Below are 22,086 nucleotides of genomic sequence, written 5' to 3'. Positions count from 1 at the left end.
GGTTCAAAGTCCATTTTGGAATCGGATGGCAGAGGGGAAGAAGCTGTTCCTGAATCACTGAGTGTGTGCCTTCAGGCTTCTGAACCTCTTACCTGATGGTAACAGTGAGAAAAGGGCATGCCCTGGGTGCTGGAGGTCTTTAATATTGGACGCTGCCTTTCTGAGACACCGCTCCCTAAAGATGTCCTGGGTACTTTGTAGGCTAGTGCCCAAGATGGAGTTCACTAGATTTATAACCTTCTGCAGCTTCTTTCAGTCCTGTGCAGTAGCTCTTCCGTACCAGACAGTGATGCAGCCCGTCAGAATGTTCTCCATGGTACATCTATAGAAGTGTTTGAGTGTATTTGTTGACATACCAAATCTTTTCAAACTCCTTATGAAGTATAGTCACTATCTTGCCTTCTTTATAACTGCATCGCTATGTTGGAATACAGTGACGGGAAGTGTATGGTCATGCCCTTTGGTAGAAGAAATAAGGGGGTTGTCTATTTTATAAATAGAGAGAAAATACAAAAAGCTGAGGTGCGAAGGGACTCGGGAGTCCTTGTGCAGGATTCCCTAAAGTTTAATTTGCACATTGAGTATGTGGTGAGGAATGCAAACGCAATGTTCGCATTCATTTCAAGAGAACTGGAATATAAAAGCAAGGATGTAACGTTGAGACTTTATAAAGCACTGGTGAGACCTCACTTGGAGTATTGTGAGCAGTTTTGAGCCCCTTATCTTAGAAAGGATGTGCTGAAACTGGAGAGGGTGCTAAGGATATTGGTGAACACTCCTATATGCTCCTATATGTTATAGTCTTATAAACAAGGAACGAATGAACAAATGTAGAAAGAACATATTAAATTTTTAACAAAATTTATGGATTAATCACACCAAACTTTGTCAATACTTCAGCTTTGACTTAATGAGAAGGACAAACATTTTGAGCGTGAAATAATCTTCTTTGTAAAGAGCTAAATAGCATGAGAGAAACATTCATCCAAGCAAATTTTACACACAGTAAGCAAGTACTAACTGCTATATTGTACAGCAGCAAATTACATAAAAATGTTTCCTTTTTTTATAATAAATAATTTATATTTATTATAATAAATAATAAAAAATAAAAATTTTTCCTTTTCCACCTCCCTCCCCTTTCTAGATCTTTCTGTCTCTGTCTCTGGAGACAGCTTATCCACTGATGTCTACTATAAGCCTACTGACTCTCACAGCTATCTGGACTATTCCTCTTCTCACCCTGTCTCTTGCAAAAACGCCATCCCCTTCTCGCAATTCCTCCGTCTCCGCCGCATCTGCTCTCAGGATGAGTCTTTTCATTCTAGGACGAGGGAGATGTCTTCATTTTTTAAAGAAAGGGGCTTCCCTTCCTCCACTATCAACTCTGCTCTTAAACGCATCTCCCCCATTTCACGTACATCTGCTCTCACTCCATCCTCCCACCACCCCACTAGGAATAGGGTTCCCCTGGTCCTCACCTACCACCCCACCAGCCTCCGGGTCCAACATATTATTCTCCGTAACTTCCGCCACCTCCAACGGGATCCCACCACTAAGCACATCTTTCCCTCCCCCCCTCTCTCTGCATTCCGCAGGGATCGCTCCCTACGCGACTCCCTTGTCCATTCGTCCCCCCCATCCCTCCCCACTGATCTCCCTCCTGGCACTTATCCGTGTAAGCGGAACAAGTGCTACACATGCCCTTACACTTCCTCCCTTACCACCATTCAGGGCCCCAAACAGTCCTTCCAGGTGAGGCATCACTTCACCTGTGAGTCGACTGGGGTGATATACTGCGTCCGGTGCTCCCGATGTGGCCTTTTATATATTGGTGAGACCCGACGCAGACTGGGAGACCGCTTTGCTGAACATCTACGCTCTGTCCGCCAGAGAAAGCAGGATCTCCCAGTGGCCACACATTTTAATTCCACATCCCATTCCCATTCTGACATGTCTGTCCACGGCCTCCTCTACTGTAAAGATGAAGCCACACTCAGGTTGGAGGAACAACACCTTATATTCCGTCTGGGTAGCCTCCAACCTGATGGCATGAACATTGACTTCTCCAACTTCCGCTAGGCTCCACCTCCCCCTCGTACCCCATCTGTTACTCATTTTTATGCACACATTCTTTCTCTCACTCTCCTTTTTCTCCCTCTGTCCCTCTGAATATACCTCTTGCCCATCCTCTGGGTCACCCCCCCGCCCTCCTTGTCTTTCTTCCCGGACCTCCTGTCCCATGATCCTCTCGTATCCCCTTTTGCCTATCACCTGTCCAGCTCTTGGCTCTATCCCTCCCCCTCCTGTCTTCTCCTATCATTTTGCATCTCCCCCTCCCCCTCCAGCTTTCAAATCCCTTACTCACTCTTCCTTCAGTTAGTCCTGACGAAGGGTCTCGGCCTGAAACGTCGACTGCGCCTCTTCCTATAGATGCTGCTTGGCCTGCTGCGTTCACCAGCAACTTTGATGTGTGTTGCTTAAAAATGTTTCCTGATTATTTTAAATGATAAGACTAGATTCATGACTGCATTATGTTTCAATTCAAATGATTAGAAATGCAAATAGAAATGTTGAGGAGGATGTTAAAGTTCTCAGCCTGAACCATTGACTGTTTCATCCAGTCTATAGATACTGCCTGATCTGCTGAGTTCCTCCAGCATTTTGTGTGTGTTGCTCAAGATTTCCAGCACCTGCAGAATCTCTTGTGTCTTTGAAGTGCAACATCCTATTAAAATAATTGAACCAAACGCTTGACAATTTTCCAGAAAAGAGGGACAGATCAGGTATAAATAGAGTGGAAATTGTAAGTTCAGAACTAGTCCAGAAGACTGAACACCATTGCTGGGATAGTATAGGATGGATTGAAAACTAAAGAATGCAGGCTGTAGCCAAAATGAATTTATATCAGAAACTGAGAATTTATGGGGAGGTAGATGAAGCCAAGATGTCAACTTGCTTCAAAAAGAACAATACCAATTTGCTAATCTTTGGTTCTTCACTCTAAGAATTTGCCTGGGCAGATTGCGAACTAATAATGCCAGTGTAACAGTTGTTGTTAAGGAGACCTGTTTTAATTTTAGGAATGTATTCTATGAAATAACTGAAGAGGAGGTGTTTCCAGTTGAGGGAGTATAATACTAGGAGTAATTAATTTAACATGATATGCATAAATACGGTAGAAATTCAGGAACATCTTCCTTTTCCGAAGAACGTAAACACTGCTGCCACATGGAGCCTACAGCACCAAGGTTTGTAAGGGAAATTTCGATAAGTTCATGGTTCAGAGTGAAGAGTAAATGAAGTGAGATAAACTAAGAAGAGGAAGAGAATGATGTGGACATGAACAATTAGATATGCACATCAGGCTGTATGTTTTATGTAGTTTACATAACTCTCTGAAATATTTCACAGAAAAAAAACATTCAAAATTTTCTTCCACAAGAGAGGCATGTTCCCCCACAAGATTCTGTCTCCCATTTGATCTGTTCATCTATCAAGCGACAAGATGAGATTATTTGGCAACACACTAGATTTATTTCTATAGCTCGTGGTGAACACACAGGTTTTTCTTTTAGAATGAGGTAATAGTCACTCGGGGAGGCATGACAAGGAAAGTGCATAGTGCCGTCTGAAGCACAGAGAATCTTTCTTTACATAAGACCATCAAAAATTAAGAGCATTTGTCTCCAAGTCTCATTTAGTTTCCCAAATTTTGTAAATTATCAAAGGTACTCACTTGAACTTTCAGCTCACTCTGACTCAGGAAGATTTAATACATTTTTCTAATAGTTCTAATTGAATGTCTTCTGAAATGAGCATGTTAAAAAAAGATTAGCAAAGTTTAAAACAGCACATGAAGACTGTTGATGTGATGCACCATCAAATCTCCATTGAAAAGGATGGAGACATTTCAGTAATACACTACATCGTAATGCTGATGTTAACCATAGATATCTGAAAAGTTAAGCAAGTATATTAAAGAGACTCAAAAACATAGGTGAAGTCAGTCATTGGATCTTAGGATAAAGTCCACAACATACCATCAATTTGGCAACTAAACAAATGTATTGTTGTAATACTAACTTATCTGAATAACTCCCTCTGAAAATACTTCAGAGTCTTTTGAAATTGAATTGCATTGAATTGACTTTATTTCTTACATCCTTTACATACATGAATAAAAATTCCAATCTCTTATAATTTATATCTAATAGTACAGGGTTTCAGAATAAGATGAAGATGGGTTCATTTGTATAAGGCAAACAGATCTCTGGGTTAGCAAGGGTGCGAAATATATCTAAGTGGGGGATCTTTCACCTCTTTCACCTCAGACGGTTGAGGAAGTGTGGTATGGGCTCCCAACCCAAAGAACTTTCTACAGCGGCACAATTGAGAGCATCCTGACTGGCTGCATCACTGCCTGGTATGGGAACTGTACCTCCCTTAATCGCAGGACTCTGCAGAGAGTAGTGTGGACAGCCCAGCGTGTCTGTAGTTGTGAACTTTCCATGATTCAGGACATTTACAAGCACAGGTGTGAAAAAATGGCCCATAGTATCATTGGAGACCTGAGTCACCTCAACCACTATCTGTTCCAGCTGCTACCATCTGGGAAACGATATCGCAGCATAAAAGCCAGGACCAACAGGCTCCAGGACAGCTTCTTCCACCAGGTCATCAGACTGATGAACTCACGCTGATTTGAGTGTACTCTATATTACATTGACTGTTCTATTTATTATAAATTACTATGATTGCACATTGCACATTTAGATGGAGACATAACGTAAAGATTTTTACTCCTCGTGCATGAAGGATGTTAGAAATAAAGTCAATTCAATTCAATTCAATGTCAATCACCAAGAATGGCATGGTACCAGCACCACAGTCCTAGCTGTGTCCTGAGGTGGACATTGCTGCTGGATGCCTTACAGATGGTGAGTGTCTCTGCTTCTGCCCTTTCAGCAATGGGAAGAGTAAGAATCACACAGTCTTTGCAGAGAAAGTCCTGTCTCCACACTGAGACTCACTCCATGTATGGCTCTGGAATCATGATAGATGAATGGATTTGGCAGCCCAAAATTGTACAGCCATGAGATCCTGTGGACCATTAACCGTAGCAGCTAGTGCAACCCTTTAGCATAGCATACTCCATAGTCTACCACTGCTAACAAGTCAATGAGCCGTGCAGAAGCCATACTAGCAGTAGCAACAGGCAACTCCAGAAATGAATTGCCACATGTGACCAAACAACAAAAGCAGAATGCAACAAACAGAGCTAAGCAAACTCATAATGAACTGATAAGACCAAAGCCCTGGAGTCCTGTCACATCTGGAGGTGGATACGGTAGGTAATTGAACAGCTGGCAGGAAGAGGGGTTCCAAGAACTTCTTCAAGCTCACTGATGGTGGGGCCCAGTGCAGAATGCAGGACTGAAGCATTCTCTATGATCTTCTGTCACCAGAACAGCAAAGGAATGCTGAAACAGCAATAACTGGTTTTCACAGAGTCGTTATTGTTATGAACATCATCACCAACAAAAAAATGCTGAGCCTGAGTCACAGAATTAGAAGGGTTAGTAATTCAATGCTTGGTAGCTTTGGAGGAACATCTTAAAGGATAAAAGAGAAATGGTGAGATTTAGGGAGAGAATTCCCAAGTTCAAGTCCTTGGCAGGTGATGGCGTGGTTTGCAATGAAGCACTAAACAGAGAAACACAACGGTCTATAATTAGAGGGGGATTTTTTTTAGAATTGCAGATCTGGATCAGATTGCAGGGATAGAGAATGTCAAGACTGAAGGAAATTCAAAACAAGGATGAGAATTTTAAAATTGAGTTGCTGCTTAACTGGCAACTGCTTTGCATAAGTGAGCCCAGGGATGATCTATTTAGAGTTAGTTGGTTTTAACCTACTTCTCACTTAACACTGCTGAAATAAATCCTAGACTACTTTACAGGATGTTAACTTTATGTTTACTATGCTGCCACCTGCAGTGACACTGAATTTCCTGTTTGTTTAGATACACCAATGCCTTTTAAGGAACTTCATGTAATGTATCATGATTATGCCAAGGTCCTCCAGAGAGAACAGGACTAGTGGAGCAATGTAAATAGCTTGTTCTGGTGTTCGCAGTCACAACAGTTTTCTGCGTGTTCGCTTATACAGTAGTGAATGTGTTGATTCCTTTAACCAGTACAAACATTTTCCCAACAGTTTAGGACTTGGAATGAAATTCTGCTTTACAGCATTTAAACAGCTACATTTCTATTTTCACTGTATTAACTGTACAGGTACGGGTTAGTGCTAATATATTAGCGAGAGCATAGTCTCATCTATCCTTTACTACATACATTATTTCATAGTGATGAAAGTAACCTATTTATATATTGATTGGCAGAACATCCTTTCTATTAATATATTGATTTATGAACTTAGATTCATAACTGATTGTAGACTTCAGGAGAGGGAAACAGGAGGTCCATGAGCCAGTACTCATCGGAGGATCAGTAACTTTAAATTCTTGGGTGTCACAATTGTCGAGGGCCTGTTCTGGACCCATCATATAAATATAATTGCCAGGAAAGCTCGACAGCACCTCTACTTCCTCAGGGGCCTGTGGAGATTTGGCATGACATCAAAAACCTTGGCAAACTTCTATAGATGTGTAGTGGAAAGTGTGCTGACTGGCTGCATTATGGCCTGGTATGGGAACACCAATGCCTTTGAGTAGAAAATCCTACAAAAAGTAGTGGATTTGGCCCAGCACATCACAGGTAAAGCTCTCCCAACCACTGAGCCCATCCACATGAAACACTGTTATAGGAAAGCAGCATCCTTTATCAAAGATTCCCACCAACCAGGCCATGGTCTTTTCTCACTGCTGCCATCAGGTAGAAGGTACCGGTGTCTCAGGACTCACACCACCAGGTTCAAGAACAGTTACTACCCCTCAACCATCAAGCTCTTGAACCAAAGAGGATAGCTACACTCATTCTATTTCTGGCATTCCCACAACTGATGGTCTTACTTTAAGGACTCTTTATCTTGTTATTTCATGCTCTCATTATTTAATGCTATTTATTTATATTTGCATTTGCACAGTTTGTTTACTTCGATGCTCTTGCTCTTTCATTGATCCTGTCTACAGTTACTATTCTATAGATTTGCTGAGTATGCCCACAAGAAAAAGAATCGCAGGGTTATATGAGGTGACATATATGTACTCCAATAATAAATTTTACTTTGAACTTTTAAACTTTGGTGGTTAATTAGTTAATTATGCCTGAGCTGAATGAAGTGGATGAACATTCATAGGTGCAAATTTAACATTTTTTCGGCTGCCATTCCTGTTCTCTTCTATGATGGGTGTTGTGCATCTTTTCAAAGTTAAATTGTTTCATGACTTGCACCTGCCACTCAACTCACATCAACACAAAATTATTTAATTTTCCTGGTTAATCTTCCTTAATTTGTTTTCATTCCTGGCCATACATGGGAAAATTTTACAGTATTAAAATAAAATATTGAACACAAAGCTCTCATCAAACAGTGGAAGCAATAGATTGAGCTTTTAGTGATGAAACCATGAGGGTTTGGTGAGTAGAAAGGAAATCTCTGATAGCCTTTTTTGTGGCTTATTGAATGAATATCTGAGCTATTTGAAGTAGTTTCCAATTGTCTTTGTGACTGAATGTTTTGAGAATCCTTGTATTGTTAATGTGGCTGATGCAGGTGAAAACATTCTGAGAACTGATGCCGTGCTCTGTATATGGAAAGCAACACGGCTCTTTAGACTCAGTTGCTGTCATTGCTTAAGAAAAAGGTTGTAGCAGCTGGTAGCTGGGCAATTAGATAGTCTCATGGGAAGATTATGAGAGACATTGCCTCATAATAGAACTTTATTTCCCAATGCTCATTTGACAATTGTCTGAACTCCATTTTTGTAATTTTAAAAGTTTTGTTTAACCCATTCCTTTTGTTATCTCTTTATGCTAATAAGCATGCTCATTGCAGATGTGTGTTCACTTCTATTAACTTTGCCTTGCATAACTAATAAAATAATTGCAATTTAATGTACGTACCTCCAATTGTTAATAATTGCCAACCGGACTGGCCCATCGTTTATTTTTTCTGGGTAAGACTCATCTGATTTTTTTTATTCCTTATCAATTCCCTGAATATTAGATCATTTAAACCAACATCAGTAGAATGTTTAGTTAAAAGGCAAGGGAGATATGATGGCTTAACCACCATCTCAGGGCAGCCCAGAGGGACTGCATAAATTCAATGAACTTCTTCAATTCAACAATCAAAAGCTGATTCAGATTGGGTCACAGACCATTGAGAAACCAGATGAGTATCAAGAAAGCAGTGACATTTGGACACAATATTATAGAGAAATTATTATCAGGCTCACAGAAATAGTAGATAACTTTCTCAGATAGAAAAATGAGTTCTATGTTGAGAAAATGAAAGCACCAACTGAAACATCACATCACATAAAAATACCCCAGCATGCTATTTGGTTTGTGCACAGGCAATATGGACAAAAGTAGGCCTCATCATTGTTTTGAATTCTGTGCAACACAGGGAATTTGTCTGGCATCAGAGTCATCCAACCAAATGCATATTGAATTTTCCAAGAAAGACAGGTGCGATAGGACACCTGCTGCTTGAGACATGGGAATAGATAAGGTGTAGACAGCATTGTAATTGTCAACACTTGGATCCAGTCAAATCACAAAGGGCATTCCACTGGCGCCAGACTATCATGATACACTCATTAATATGATATAATTCAGTTACTTAATTGGCCTACTGCAAGATCTAATGAAATACTATTGGGAGTCTAAGAAAGTATTGCATAAGTTCAAGGTGGTTGCATCCCTGTGCCATCTTATGCATGGCAATACTAGGTGTTGAAAAAATTTCAACTATGCCTTCCTCGCTTAACTCTCCCATCACTTTCCACCATCTTACACAAACCCAAATATCGTTGGTTACTACACCAAGATATACAAGTTCTTCGGATATATGTGCACTTTGATCATCACAATTGCTATTGAAATTAACCACTTTAGAAGTCTTAGACACAGATGCCGGAAATCTACAGCAATACACACAATGTGCTGGAGGAACTCAGCAGGTCAGGCAGCATCTATGGGTGTTAGAAGTCTTTAGAAGTCCCGCTAAAACATTCCACTCTCAAAATGATGCTTTCCTAAACTTCAGAGAAAATGATAGAAGCCCATACAATATTGGGATCAGAGCCACTCTGAATTCAATTGTTCAAAATGTGCTTCTGAAGCTCTGATTTCCAAACAGGTAATGTACCACAAAGACACCTTTATACAGGGGAGAAAACATTAAGTTAAAGCCAATAAAACATGAAACTTTTGATTGATCATGGGATGTAAAATATTTGAAAATCGTATATCAAATTCTGGAAAGTTAATATGGCAACCATATCCACTCAGGTAGTCTCAGTGGCTCAAGGCATAAACAAAGGCTGTTAGATAGGCACATGGATGACAGAAGAATGGAGGGCAATGTGGGAGGAAAGGGCTAGACTGATCTTGGAGTAGGTTAATAGGGCAGCACAAAGGCTCTGTACTGCTTTATGTTCTGAGACAGAATTATCAAGCCAAACTAAAGAAATCGGTCCTCAGCCCTGTTGGACTTTCCAGTATCTGTTCACTCAACCACTTTCAAATAACCATCATGACTTGGTGAAACACAAGAAGTTCTGCAGATGCTGGAAATCTTGAGTAACACAGAGAAAATGCCGGATGATCCCAGCAAGTCAGGTTTCCGGCCCAGACACTTCAGTCCTGATGAAGGGTCTCAGACCTAAATGGCGACTGTTTATTCCCTTCCATAGACGCTGCCTGACCTGCTGAAGTTGGACCTGGGGGTTTATTTTAGCAAGAGCAGTTAGCGATTACATCTCGCAGCAGCCTAAACCCGTTCCGATATCAGGTAAATTACCTTCACGAACTATTACAGAAGATTGCCGTATTATTCAGGGCTACATTCAAACCGCCCTCTGGTGTTAATATCAAAATATACACCACGCTTGTTCAGGGGCATAAATAGTTTGCAGTCACCTCATCGCTGCAGTAAATCGGAAGTTATATGAGTAGTCATTAGATCTGTCCGGCACCATGGATAATAGGAGTGGATAACAGGAAATATTATTTTGGGAATTTGTGGCAGAAAAAAAGCGACATCTGACCGCTGACATGTGAAGGATGCGCGTGGAAATGCTAACTGGAGCTTTGACAACTGTAGTTACATCTAGGTTCGGGAGCTGGCACTGTAGCGTTGAATTCAGGTGAATGGTAAATTTTCACTGTGCGGCAAGTTTACCATTCACCTTCTCTCTTCTTGAGGGAAAGCCCCAATAGGTGATGGAAGGATTATTGGAAGATGGGAATCTCTGACAGGGTTGCAGGGTTATCATTAACGAATACTAAATATTAAATATAGTAATTCACTCATAGATTGTTCAAAAAATAAACAACGCGTCCACTGTCTGTACCCATCAATGAATCCATTGGGAATTGAATGTAGTGTGTCTTACGTTATTGGAAAAAGCCTTAAACACCAGCTCCCAAACACTTCTCTCCACATCTACTCTCAATGTCTATTTTCCAGTAAGCAGGCGGGCTCTCTGATACATCCTCCCTCCACTCCTTAGAACAGCAGCTGAAAGGAAGTTACTGCGAAATGCTCCTGAGGTTTCTGTCCTGCGCAGACAGCCTGGCTACTGTCAGCTGGGGGCTTTATTTAATGTTGTAAACTCTTGAAGCAAATATTTTGTGGCTGTGCAGATCAGCGCGGTTGGAGTGTATCTCAGCGGTACTTTCGCAACCCGCCCACCCTTCACTCAGCCCCCAACCCCCAATAATCTTTCCGACATGTCCCTGAGAGGGTGTGAAATGTAATGCAATCATCTTACCTGCAATAAACTGATCGGGTTTCAGTCCGAAACCTCAGACGTCATCAGCAGCTGATCCGGAGATGTGGGATTCTCCAGTGTAACCGCTCCTTACACAACCCAAGAAGACTCTGGACACTTCGCTTAACTTCAGGCTGTTGGATTTCTGTTGAACTTTATTGGAATTCACTTTCGTTTGCGCCATAAAAAGGTACAATGAGGTTAATCTAAAATAATTACAATTCAACGAAGCGTGACATACAGATAGCTCGAACTTCTGAGCTCTTGCGCGACATTACCCTTTATATGATTGCCAGTTGAGTGATTGATTTTAACCAGAAACTGTATTATGCTGTATCTCTGAAGCGATTTGCATATACTCTGGAAGTTGAAGAGCTTATGCAGGCCATATCTATAAGCTAAAGTCAACTGTGTGGAGCTGAAGAGTTCCTAAGTGATTCAAAGCCGACGAGACTGATATGGTTCACAATTCAGGTTAAAATATCGAACGTCATTACTAACATGCCCAAACTTTCCGTACTTCAGCTGACGTATTTTGATTCAGTTTAGTTTTATTTTTAATCTCCTGTGGAGTAGCCTTTTGAGTTGTGCCGGGAAGTATTTCAAATTTCAAAGCCGTTAGGTTTTATTTCGGGATCGGAATGTAATCGATTTGCAATGATTTTGATTTTCTGCGTTGCTCTTGGTTTTGATTTAAGCCTCGAAGGGTGTGGGGGATAATATTGGGGTATCAATACTGCCTGTATCAGCAAAAGTACTTCCCGACACGTTAGATCTCTGTTTGAAATCTAAGTGCTATCATGTTACAAGTTGAGTATTAAATAGTTGAAATAGAATTATCTTTTAATGGATTTGAAATTGTGCTGTACCAGAGGCACATTAACATGCAGTTTGATTAGATTTTTTGCCCTAATGTCGAAGTTTCTTTGGGCTGAATGACAGTTTGCCAGAAAGTGATACGTTAATTCAATCACGCTATATTGTTACTCGTTATAACCTTGTATAAAACGAACACTGCTGCTCTTTGACGGGATTTACCAGTGCATTCAAGATAGTTTAATGCAATTTCTAGTGCACACGTGTAAAGGAGAACGAAGTAATTGTTACTCCGGTTCTGATGCAGCACAAAAAGCCCAAGAAAATAAAGAACACATTAATAAAAAAAATAACAAATAGAAATTACGTATGATAGCATATATACACAGATTGTTTGTATGTCCACCAGTGACGCTAGGCACGGGAGTGTCAATGCATAAGGTAACTCTGACGGGAAATGATAGCAATGGTGGTGGGGGTGTGGTGGGTGGGTTGGTGGGTATTGAAGAATACTAGCAAAATTTTAATTGCTGTGAGATCTTACTTGAAGTTACGAGTTCTGGTGCACAGTTGCGTGCTTATACCAAGGTGCTTGATATTTGGAAAACGGTGTGCTGGGAGAATAGTTGGCTGTGACTTTACCCACCGTTTATTTGTCAGTAAGATTTACGGATGCTTAACCAGTGGTTCTGATCTATGATAGGCCAAATTTAAACTTTTGTACTTCAACTTTTTATGCTGAACATTACTGGTATTATGAAGGGAGAATCAACAACTAGAATAGAAAAATCAGGCCCATCCAAATATACACAACCATCTATTCATAGAAAGTCATAGAGTCGTCCAACACTGTACTAGGCCCTGCAGTTCACCCTGGCCATGCTGACCAGCTATACTAATCCCATTTTCCTCCATTTGTTCCACAGCCTTTTTTTTACCTTTGGATTTCAAGTACTGCTCTAGAAACATATTGAATATTGTGAGAGTACCTGTCTTCACAATATTCAGGCAGTCCATTCCAGACTGTAACAACACTCTGGGTTAAAATAGAACAATCTCAGATCCCCTCTAACCTTCTTACATCTCACCTTAAGGCTACTTCCTCTATTTCTACATGTTGTCATCATGAGGAAGAACAATTTTCCCTATCCACCCTTTCCAAATCTCTCATAATTTTGAGGTATTCCTATATCAGATCCTGTCTCAGCTTTCTTTGCTTCAAGAAAAATAAGCACAGTCTATCCAGCCTGTTCTCATAATTGAACTTCTCAATCCCAGGCATCATCCCGGTGAATCTTCTCTGCACCTTCTCCACATGCCTAAAGCAATAAAATTAACTCTTGAACTCATTATGATCTTGCACCCTTATCGTTTACCTGCACTGCACTTCCTCTGTAGCTTTTACATTTTATGCTACAATCTATTATTATTTACCTTGTTCTACCTCAATACTCTGTGAAGATTTGATCTGTATGACCACCTTTAGACAGTATCGTAGCACATGTGAAAATAATAAACCAGTTCCAATTCCATCTTTCCCAATCTCCAGCTGTGCCTAAGCAATGTTTATAAAATGGTACAAGACATCCAAGCTCTGATATTTGATGACCTGGCTAATAACGGCTATGTTCTGTTTACCTTCTTCACCACCCCGCCTACATGTACCGTATCTTTGAGGATCACTGAACTTGTACCTCAGGATTCCTTTATCCTTAATTCTCCCTGGAATCATACATCCTAAAATACTTAGGTGGTGGGATGGAGATACATCTCTACCAAAGGAGGTGTAAAGCACTCCTTCCCTGTACTAGTCTGCAGGTCACTATTAGGCAATGTGATCTGCTTAGTCCCCCTCCCCCCACCCCCCACCCCCGATCAGGGTCATGTGAAGCCATGGGAGCAGGTGGTGGATGGTCGTACGAGCAGCTGGTGTATATCACAAGTCCTAGTTATGTGACCACTGATGCCAGGCAGACAATTTCTGAAGAATGTTGATAATGGCTGGGGTCACCCATCTTGTAGAGACACTGCCCAGAAGGTGGCAATGGCAAATCACTTCTGTAGAAAAATTTGCCTAGACAATCATGATCACAGAAAGACCATGACCATCTATGTCATACGACATAGCACATAATGATGACAATGATGAAAATACTTCATCTAATACTTGACAGTATTAAACTCCATCTACTGTACCATTGCCCTGCCCAACTTAGCAGCTGATCAATCTAATTCTGTAACCTCATTGTCCTCACTATCAACCATACTAGCAACTTCATACCATCTTATACTTTATACTTGATACTAGAACGTACAATCATCACAGCCATATTTGATTCTACGCTTCCCACTCCCTGGATTACAAATATTAAAATAGTAAAAATTAGTAAATATTAAAAATTTAAATTATAAATCATAAATAGAAAACAGAAAAATGGAAAGTAAGGTAGTGTAAAAAAACCGAGAGGCAGGTCCGGATATTTGGAGAGTACGGCCCAGATCCGGGTCAGGATCCCTTCAGCAGTTTTATCATAGTTGGACAGAAGCTGTTCCCAAATCTGGCTATATGAGTCTTCAAGCTCCTGAACCTTCTCCCGGAGGGAAGAGAGACGAAAAGTGTGTTGGCTGGGTGGGTCGTGTCCTTGATTATCCTGGCAGCACTGCTCCAACAGCGTGCAGTGTAAAGTTAGTCCAAGGATGAAAGATTGCATCTGCAAACCTTCTAACCATACCTCCTATATTTATATTCAGATTACTAATATATCTGACAAACAATAAGTGGGCCAGCACTGAAACCTGTAGTGCACACTGACATAGGTCTCATCAATATACTGTATTTTGTTACTTCTTCATAAAACTCAATATAGTTAGCCAAATAGGATCTCTCACCTATACTGATTATCCATGATCAACTCTTACCTTTCCAAATATAGATTAATCCTGTATTTCCCTACAACTTCTGTTGCACAAATGTGAATTTGCTGACTTGTAGAATACATCTCCCGCACAAGATCAGCACTTTTATTTTTTTTATTTCAGAGCTTTCTGCAAACTGGAAAATATATTGGCATAATCCCAAAGCATTATCTGATGGTAGATTTCACTCTTCTTCTTCAGTTGTCAGAGAATATGCCCTGGAACTCACTACTAGAGTCAGATTCAGAATGAGCTTTATTATTATATGTCATGAAATTTGTCATACAGTGCAAAGACATAAAAATTACTGTAAACTGCAGAGTAAAAAGTAGTGCAAAAAAATAAATAATAAAATAGTACTCATGGGTTAGTAGCCAGCTTTTCATTAATCACAAGACATTTAGACACTGTTGTGCATCTTTTTAAAATAGCTACCAACTGTGGGAAGATCATGATGCAGATTGACTGTAACTCTTCTCTATTCTCATGAACCCCAAATTTAATCCATGAATATGAAAGATTTTCTTTAACACAAAATGCACAGGATTTGTGATGTGCTTACAAGGCTGAAAAATGGCAACAGAAAAGAGTTAAAAGGAATCAATACAGTGTGATATTTAGGTTATAGATTCAAGCTGCAATGTCACTTACGACTCACACTGAGCTCCGTGGAAACACACTGCTGCACATACCTCCATAATTCTAAATGTTGGAGAGAGGGCATGGAAGTATCATTTCTCAATAAAGTTAAAAACAAAGTTTCTAAGGAAGTCTAATGAAAAAAATGCACACTCTTAAAATATGCTTTGCATTTGTTTCATATTAATTCCAAGTGGTTGTGAAGGTAACATGGGGCAGCACAGTAGTGTAGTGATTAGCACAACACTCTACATTACAGGTTCAATTCCCACCACTGTCTGTAAGGTGTTTGTATGTTCTCCCCATCACTGTGTGGGTTTCCTCCAGGTGCTCAATTTCCCTCCCACAGATGTACTCTATATATAGGCATCTGTTAGTCTCATGAGACCATGGATTTGCGCCTTGGAAGGTTTCCAGGGCGCAGGCCTGGACAAGGTTGTATGGAAGACTGGCAGTTGCCCATGCTGCAAGTCTCCCCTCTCCACAACACCAATGTTGTCCAAGGGAAGGGCATTGGGACCCATACAGCTTGGCAGAGCAAGGACATACACACTGCCTCAGCCAAGGATCGAACTAGCAACCTTCAAATCACTGGACGAGTGCCTTATCCACTTGGCCACTAGCTCGAAGGTTAATTAGTCATTGTAAATCACCCCGTGATTAGGCTGGGGTTAAACTAGTGCTTGCTAGGTGAAATGGCTCAAAGGTCCACATTATGCTGCCTTGATTGAAAAAGAATGGTGCAACTCAAAGTGACATAAATCTGAAGCACTTCACATCATCACATATAGCAATAAAACCTCACCTTCAATAGGGATCTTTAATCATTAAAGAGAAACTTCTGAGGTTTCACATCCACCATATTTTATATCTATGAGCTTTTATTTTGCAATTAATATCCAAGAAATAGATCTTCAAGAACTATTATATAGAAAATGTGGGAATTTTCTTTTCAGTTCTGCTAAGAGCAGTGCAAATCATAAACAATTTATGAGGCATAGTGATATATATATTATAAACTGTGACAGCCCTTACTGATGAGCCCTCAAGTATTGCATGGTCCTGCTGAATTTGAAACCAGAAAGTGGCAGCCATGAGTTTGATGAGGAGTCTCTGGAGAGCTGCATAGAGCTTGAGAAATAACACATTTGTAAGCATTCATTTTCAGTCATGCAGGTTTTAATTTTTATTGGCAGTGAGTAAAATAATATTCTCATTTTAGTTCATTTGCAAGCTCTACTAGTTTAGTAACTTTGTTTCCACATTTGTAAATTACACCACCAGGCCCAGCTGTTAATTCTACTGTTGTAATACTTCATCCCCTTTGAGGCCAAGCCAGATGTGTATTTGGTTGTCTCATGTGAATAAACGCCCGTATAGATAACTTGAGTTTGTCAATGCCAAAGTGATCTTGGAACTACAACCACATAGAAAATTGTGGACTGTCTTAGTATTCAAACAGGGCTCAGAGGGCAATGTTGATCAATTCAATGTGCAATGTATCTTTATGTAAGGAACATTTTTGGAGATGTTTTCACATGTCTTCAAGGCACAAACGTTCAGACCTTTTGAGTAATTTCAAATATAAAGAACCCAGTTGCTTCCAGTTGTTATAAACCAACATGTCAAAACAAATCTTGGGGGATATAATACTGCCACCAAACTGATGCCAGAACTTGATACATGGAAGTGAAGAACACTGAACTAGGCATCCATGAAGCCAAAACTGAAAACTAAATATTTGATGGAGTGCTGATGAAATTACAATGGAAACTGACAACATTTTAATCCTGATGCTCTTTAGGGTGTATTTAAAGCAACTAGTATACTTATGGTATTTTATGTCTTTTTAATGTTAATAGTATGTGTCTGGAGTTAGGGATTATCTTCATCTCCAGACAGATGTTACGGTATCAGAAACAGTTCAGACTAAACCACTCTCTGGAATGAGCATGTTATAAGGAAAGGCTTTATAGACTGAGTTTGACACTTTGGCCTTGTATCCACTCATGCTTTGAGAATGAAATAGGATTTGATTGAAACATTTGAGAGCCTGAGAGGTCTTGACAGGGTGGATATGGAGTTAGTGTTTTCTTTTATGGAAATAAGGTGACGCCATTTAAAATAGAGTTTTTTTTCTCTTTCAGAGGGTTGTAAGTCTTTGGAACTCTCTTCCTTAAAGAGCAATGGACACAGTCTTTGAAAATTTTGAGACGGAGGTAGATAGATTCTTGAGAAGCAAGGTGGTGAAAAGTTACCAAGGGTAGATATGGATAAAGAGGCTTGGTTATAGTCAGAACAGTCACAACCTCATTAAGTGACAGGGCAGACTAGAGAGTTTGAGTGGACTATTTCTGGTCCTAATTCACATGGAATACTCCTATTTAATATTTTATTTGTGGCCAGTGCAGGTGATATTATGAAAGATTTATCTGTGGGACAGGGTTCAAATTTACCTCTATCCAGAAGTGCTTCTTCTGTAAGGAATGAAAGCCCTTAGAAGCAGCATTATCAATTCCATTCTGCTTTTTGTTGACTGTGAGTTGCAACAATGAATTTAGCATTAAGATTCTTCATTCATTATGGGTGGAAACATAAAGGGAAATATCTCATGAGTGCATCTTCTTTCTTCTTTTGTCTGACTTGGATACATTCCATACTTTGGGACTTCAGGCCATGGTTGCACATTGACTCCTTTAGCATCTTCTACTTGTGGAACAAGTAGTTACAGCATCCACAGCATTTGTGGATTCTGCTGAGGGTTGTCTACCATCTTTGAGGAAGGTCAGTGCCACAGGGATCTGCTGTAGGGTCAACAAAGAGGTACTTGTTCTGTGTTTGAATGCATCTTTTTCTGTCTTCCAGTGGTGGATTTGTGCCTGCAGTATGGATGTTGGCTGGTGTTTCTGGGATGCAGCTGTGATTTTAACCATTTTCTTGATGGTTGGCCATGTTGCCATGAATGGGAATTCTGTTATTACAATAAATCTGTCTCTCTGAAGTTACAATTATGTGCACAAAAATCTTCACTGTTCATTTAGCCTGTCCTGAACATGAATTGAGGAGCTTAATAAATGGTAAGATATAATGGTAAGGTTCATTTTGGTAGGTTAAATATGATGGCAGAATATAGTATTAATGGTAAGACTCTTGGCAGTGTGGAGGATCAGAGGGATTTTGGGGTCCGAGTCCATAGGACACTCCAAGCTGCTGCGCAGGTTGACTCTGTGGTTAACAAAGCATGCGGTGCATTGGCCTTCATCAAGCATGGGATTGAGTTCAGGAGCCAAGAGGTTGCAGCTGTATAGGACTCTGGTCAGACCACACTTGGAGTACTGTGCTCAGTTCTGGTCGCCTCACTATAGGAAGGATGTGGAAACCATAGAAAGGATGCAGAGGAGATTTACAAGGATGTTGCCTGGATTGGGGAGCATGTCTTATGAGAATAGGTTGAGTGAACTCAGCCTTTTCTCCTTAGAGCGACAGAGGATGAGAGGTGACCTGATAGAGGTGTATAAGATGATGAGAGGCATTGATCGTGTGGATAGTCAGAGGCTTTTTCCCAGGGCTGAAATAGCTAGCATGAGAGGGCACAGTTTTAAGGTGGTTGGAGAGTGATGAGTGTGTGGAATGGGCTGCTGGCGATGGTGGTGGAGGCAGATACAATAGGGTCTTTTAAGAGACTCCTGAACAGGTACTGTATATAGAGCTCAGAAAAATAGAGGGCTATGGGTAACCCTAGGTAATTTCTCAGGTAAGAACATGTTTGGCACAGCTTTGTGGGCTGAAGGGCCTGTATTGTGCTGTAGGTTTCCTATGTTTCTGTTTCTAATAATACCTGTAGATTCCTCATGACATCAAATCAGATAGCTGTCTATCCATTGGAATATAAAGCAACTGGTTCAACTGCACATAAGATATCCTAGAGCATGATTTAAGGAAGAACAGGCATTCCTCACCATGCCCTCTTTCAATAATCATCAAATGTCATCAGTATTGGTGAGTATACAGAGAGGGACAAAACAATGAGGAAGATACTCTGGTTCAGCTATATACTAATCATCATAACCCGTACATTGTCTTGATATTTACTAACACAGTTGTAGAATCGTAGATTTCTAGCCCAACTCAAGTGCCTACCTAAGCTACTTTCATTAGCACACGTTTGGCCCATATCCTTGTAAACCAGCAGTTTCAAACGTAGGGTCCACAGACCCCTTGATAAATGATCCATGCATAGAGAAGATTGGGGACCCCTGCTCTAAACCTTTCACATTCATGTTTGTCCAACTGTCTTTCAACCTATGGACTCACTTTCAAGGACTCTTCATCTCACGTTCTCAATATTTGTTGTTTATTTATTTATTTATATTATTTCTTTTTGTTTTATTTTGTATTTGCACAGTTTTTTGTCTTTAGTACATTGGTTGTTTGTCCATCTAGTCGGGCGAGGTCTTTCATTGATTTTATTATGTTTCTTGGATTGACTGAGTATATCTGCAAGAAAATGAATCTCCAGGTTATATATGCTGATCTTTGATAATAAATTTGCTTTGAACTTTGAATTTGTTATTGCACCTGCCTTAAACATGAAGAAATTGCTCCCTCAGATCCCTTTTAAATCTTTTGCCTCTCATTTTAAATCTTCACCCTCCAGTTCTTGATTCCTTTTGTCTAGGAAAATGACTGTGTTCATTCATCCTATATATCCCCTTCATGATTTAATACACCTCTATAAGGTCACCTCTCAGTTTCCTACATTCGGAGGAATGAAGTCCGAGCGTGTCGAACATCACCCTCTCACTCAGCTGCTCAAGTCCTGGCAAAACTCTCATAAATCTTCTAATCAAATAATCTGCTAGATTTTTCCATCCACCGCAACGTGGTGCTTGATATGATTTTAAAAAAACTAGAGAAAGCTCTAACCTTGGTTAAAATATGTTGCGTTTAATATACATTCAAATAACTTGGGTAATGAATCCAAAAGCAAGCTTAAGCAAATTTTCTTTTCAAATCTTTTTATTATTATTATCCAAAATTTACAAGAGTACATCAAAGTAAACAACACTAACAATGTCTCAAGAAAAAAAACATATGATAAAGATTGAAAAAATTTTTGGTGGTGAAAAAAAGAGAAACAAAACCCTACTGAGCAAGAAAAAGTGAGGGAAAAAAACCCCATTAGGTGTTCAACCCCGGAGCCATGCGTCATACAAAAGCTTCTAAAGATAAACATCAAACCGCCAGCAAAAAAAAAGAAATATACCAAAAATTTATAATAGATCGTGGAGGAAATCTATCAATTAACTCAAGTGATAATAACGAGCAAATAAACCCCATCTTTTCTCAAAATCAAACGTTAGTTCAAAGGTTCAACTTCTAATTTTCTCCAAACTAAGCCACAGCATCACTTGAGAGAACCATTGTGACAAAGTGGGAGGTGATGTATCCTTCCACTTCAACAAAATGGCCCTCCTAGCTATCAATGTAACAAATGCAATAACATGTTGGTCAGACAAAGAAATACCACGGATTTTTTGAGGAATTATTCCAAAAAGCACAGTTAATTTGTTAGGTTGTAAATTAATTTTAAATGCTTTAGAAATTGTTGAAAAAACTGACTTCCAGAACTGTTCCAGTATAGAACAAGACCAAAACATGTGTGTCAGTGTAGCTGTCTCAGTTTTACATCTATCACAATGACTATCAATGTTAGGGAATATTTTACACAGTCTCTCCTTCATCAAATGGTAACGATGTACAATTTTAAATTGAATCAGTGAATGACTAGCACAGATTGAAGAAGAGTTAACCAGCTTCAGAATCCGCATCCAATCCTCCGTCATAAAAGCCAAGTTAAGGTCCTTTTCCCAGTCTTGTTTAATCTTAAATAAAGGACGCTTATCCCATTGTAATAATAAATTATAAATTCTTCCAATGGAACCCTTCATCAAAGGGTTCATACTCATAATAGTATCTAACAGATCAGCATCCAACATGTAAGGAAAATTACTTAAATATTTTTGTATGAAATGTCTAACTTGAAGGTATTGTAAAAAGTGTGAGTAAGAAAGAGAATATTTATCAACTAATTGTTCAAAAGACATCAGTCTATCTTCTTTAAATAAATCCGAAAAAGAATTAATACCTTTATTTTTCCAAAGTAAAAAAATTGGGTCACTCAAGGAAGGCTTAAAAAGGTAATTTCGATAAATTAAACTACAAAGTTTAAATTTTTTAAGATTAATTTAAAAAATTGCAGAACTGGAGCCAAATTTGTAAAGAATGCTTAATCACAGGGTATAGATTTAAAATAGTAACTTTAGCTAATTGTATAGGTAGAGCAGCTCCCAATAACGAGGTTAAATAAAACTGTTTCACAGCTTTCAATTCCAAGGCTACCCAAATTGGCCGATTGTTCTTATCAACCCAATGTAACCAAAAGGACATGTATCGCACATTAACAGCCCAGTAATACATTCTTAAATTAGGCAAAGCAAAACCTCCATCCTTTTTCTACTTCTGTAAGTGACATTTACTAATTCTTGGTCTTTTATTATTCCAAATAAAAGATAAAATAATAGAATCAATCCGATCAAAAAACTTCTGAGTCAAAAAAACAGGGATATTCTGAAATAAATATAAACATTTTGGTAAAATCATCATTTTGATTATATGGATGCGGCCAACAAGTGAAAATGTAAATGGACTCCATCTACTAAATAAATACTTCAAGGAATCTATCAAGG

At 39.5% G+C, this 22,086-nt stretch overlaps 1 protein-coding gene across 1 annotated transcript in view; it reads left to right on the top strand.

Moving 5' to 3' along the window:
- Positions 1-10,996: 10,996 nt before the first annotated feature.
- scn4ab (sodium channel, voltage-gated, type IV, alpha, b) overlaps positions 10,997-22,086 on the top strand; it is a 218,761-nt gene continuing 207,671 nt past the window's right edge. The window contains exon 1 of the mRNA XM_063037680.1: positions 10,997-11,156. The gene's annotated coding sequence lies outside the window, so the exon portion shown is untranslated. The remainder of the gene's footprint in view (positions 11,157-22,086) is intronic.

This window comes from Mobula hypostoma, chromosome X1 (genome assembly GCF_963921235.1).
Source record: "Mobula hypostoma chromosome X1, sMobHyp1.1, whole genome shotgun sequence".
NCBI classification, from domain to species: Eukaryota; Metazoa; Chordata; class Chondrichthyes; order Myliobatiformes; family Myliobatidae; genus Mobula; species Mobula hypostoma.
The sequence above is the reverse complement of the archived record's forward strand: the minus strand, read 5'-3'. Positions and strand labels throughout refer to the sequence as shown.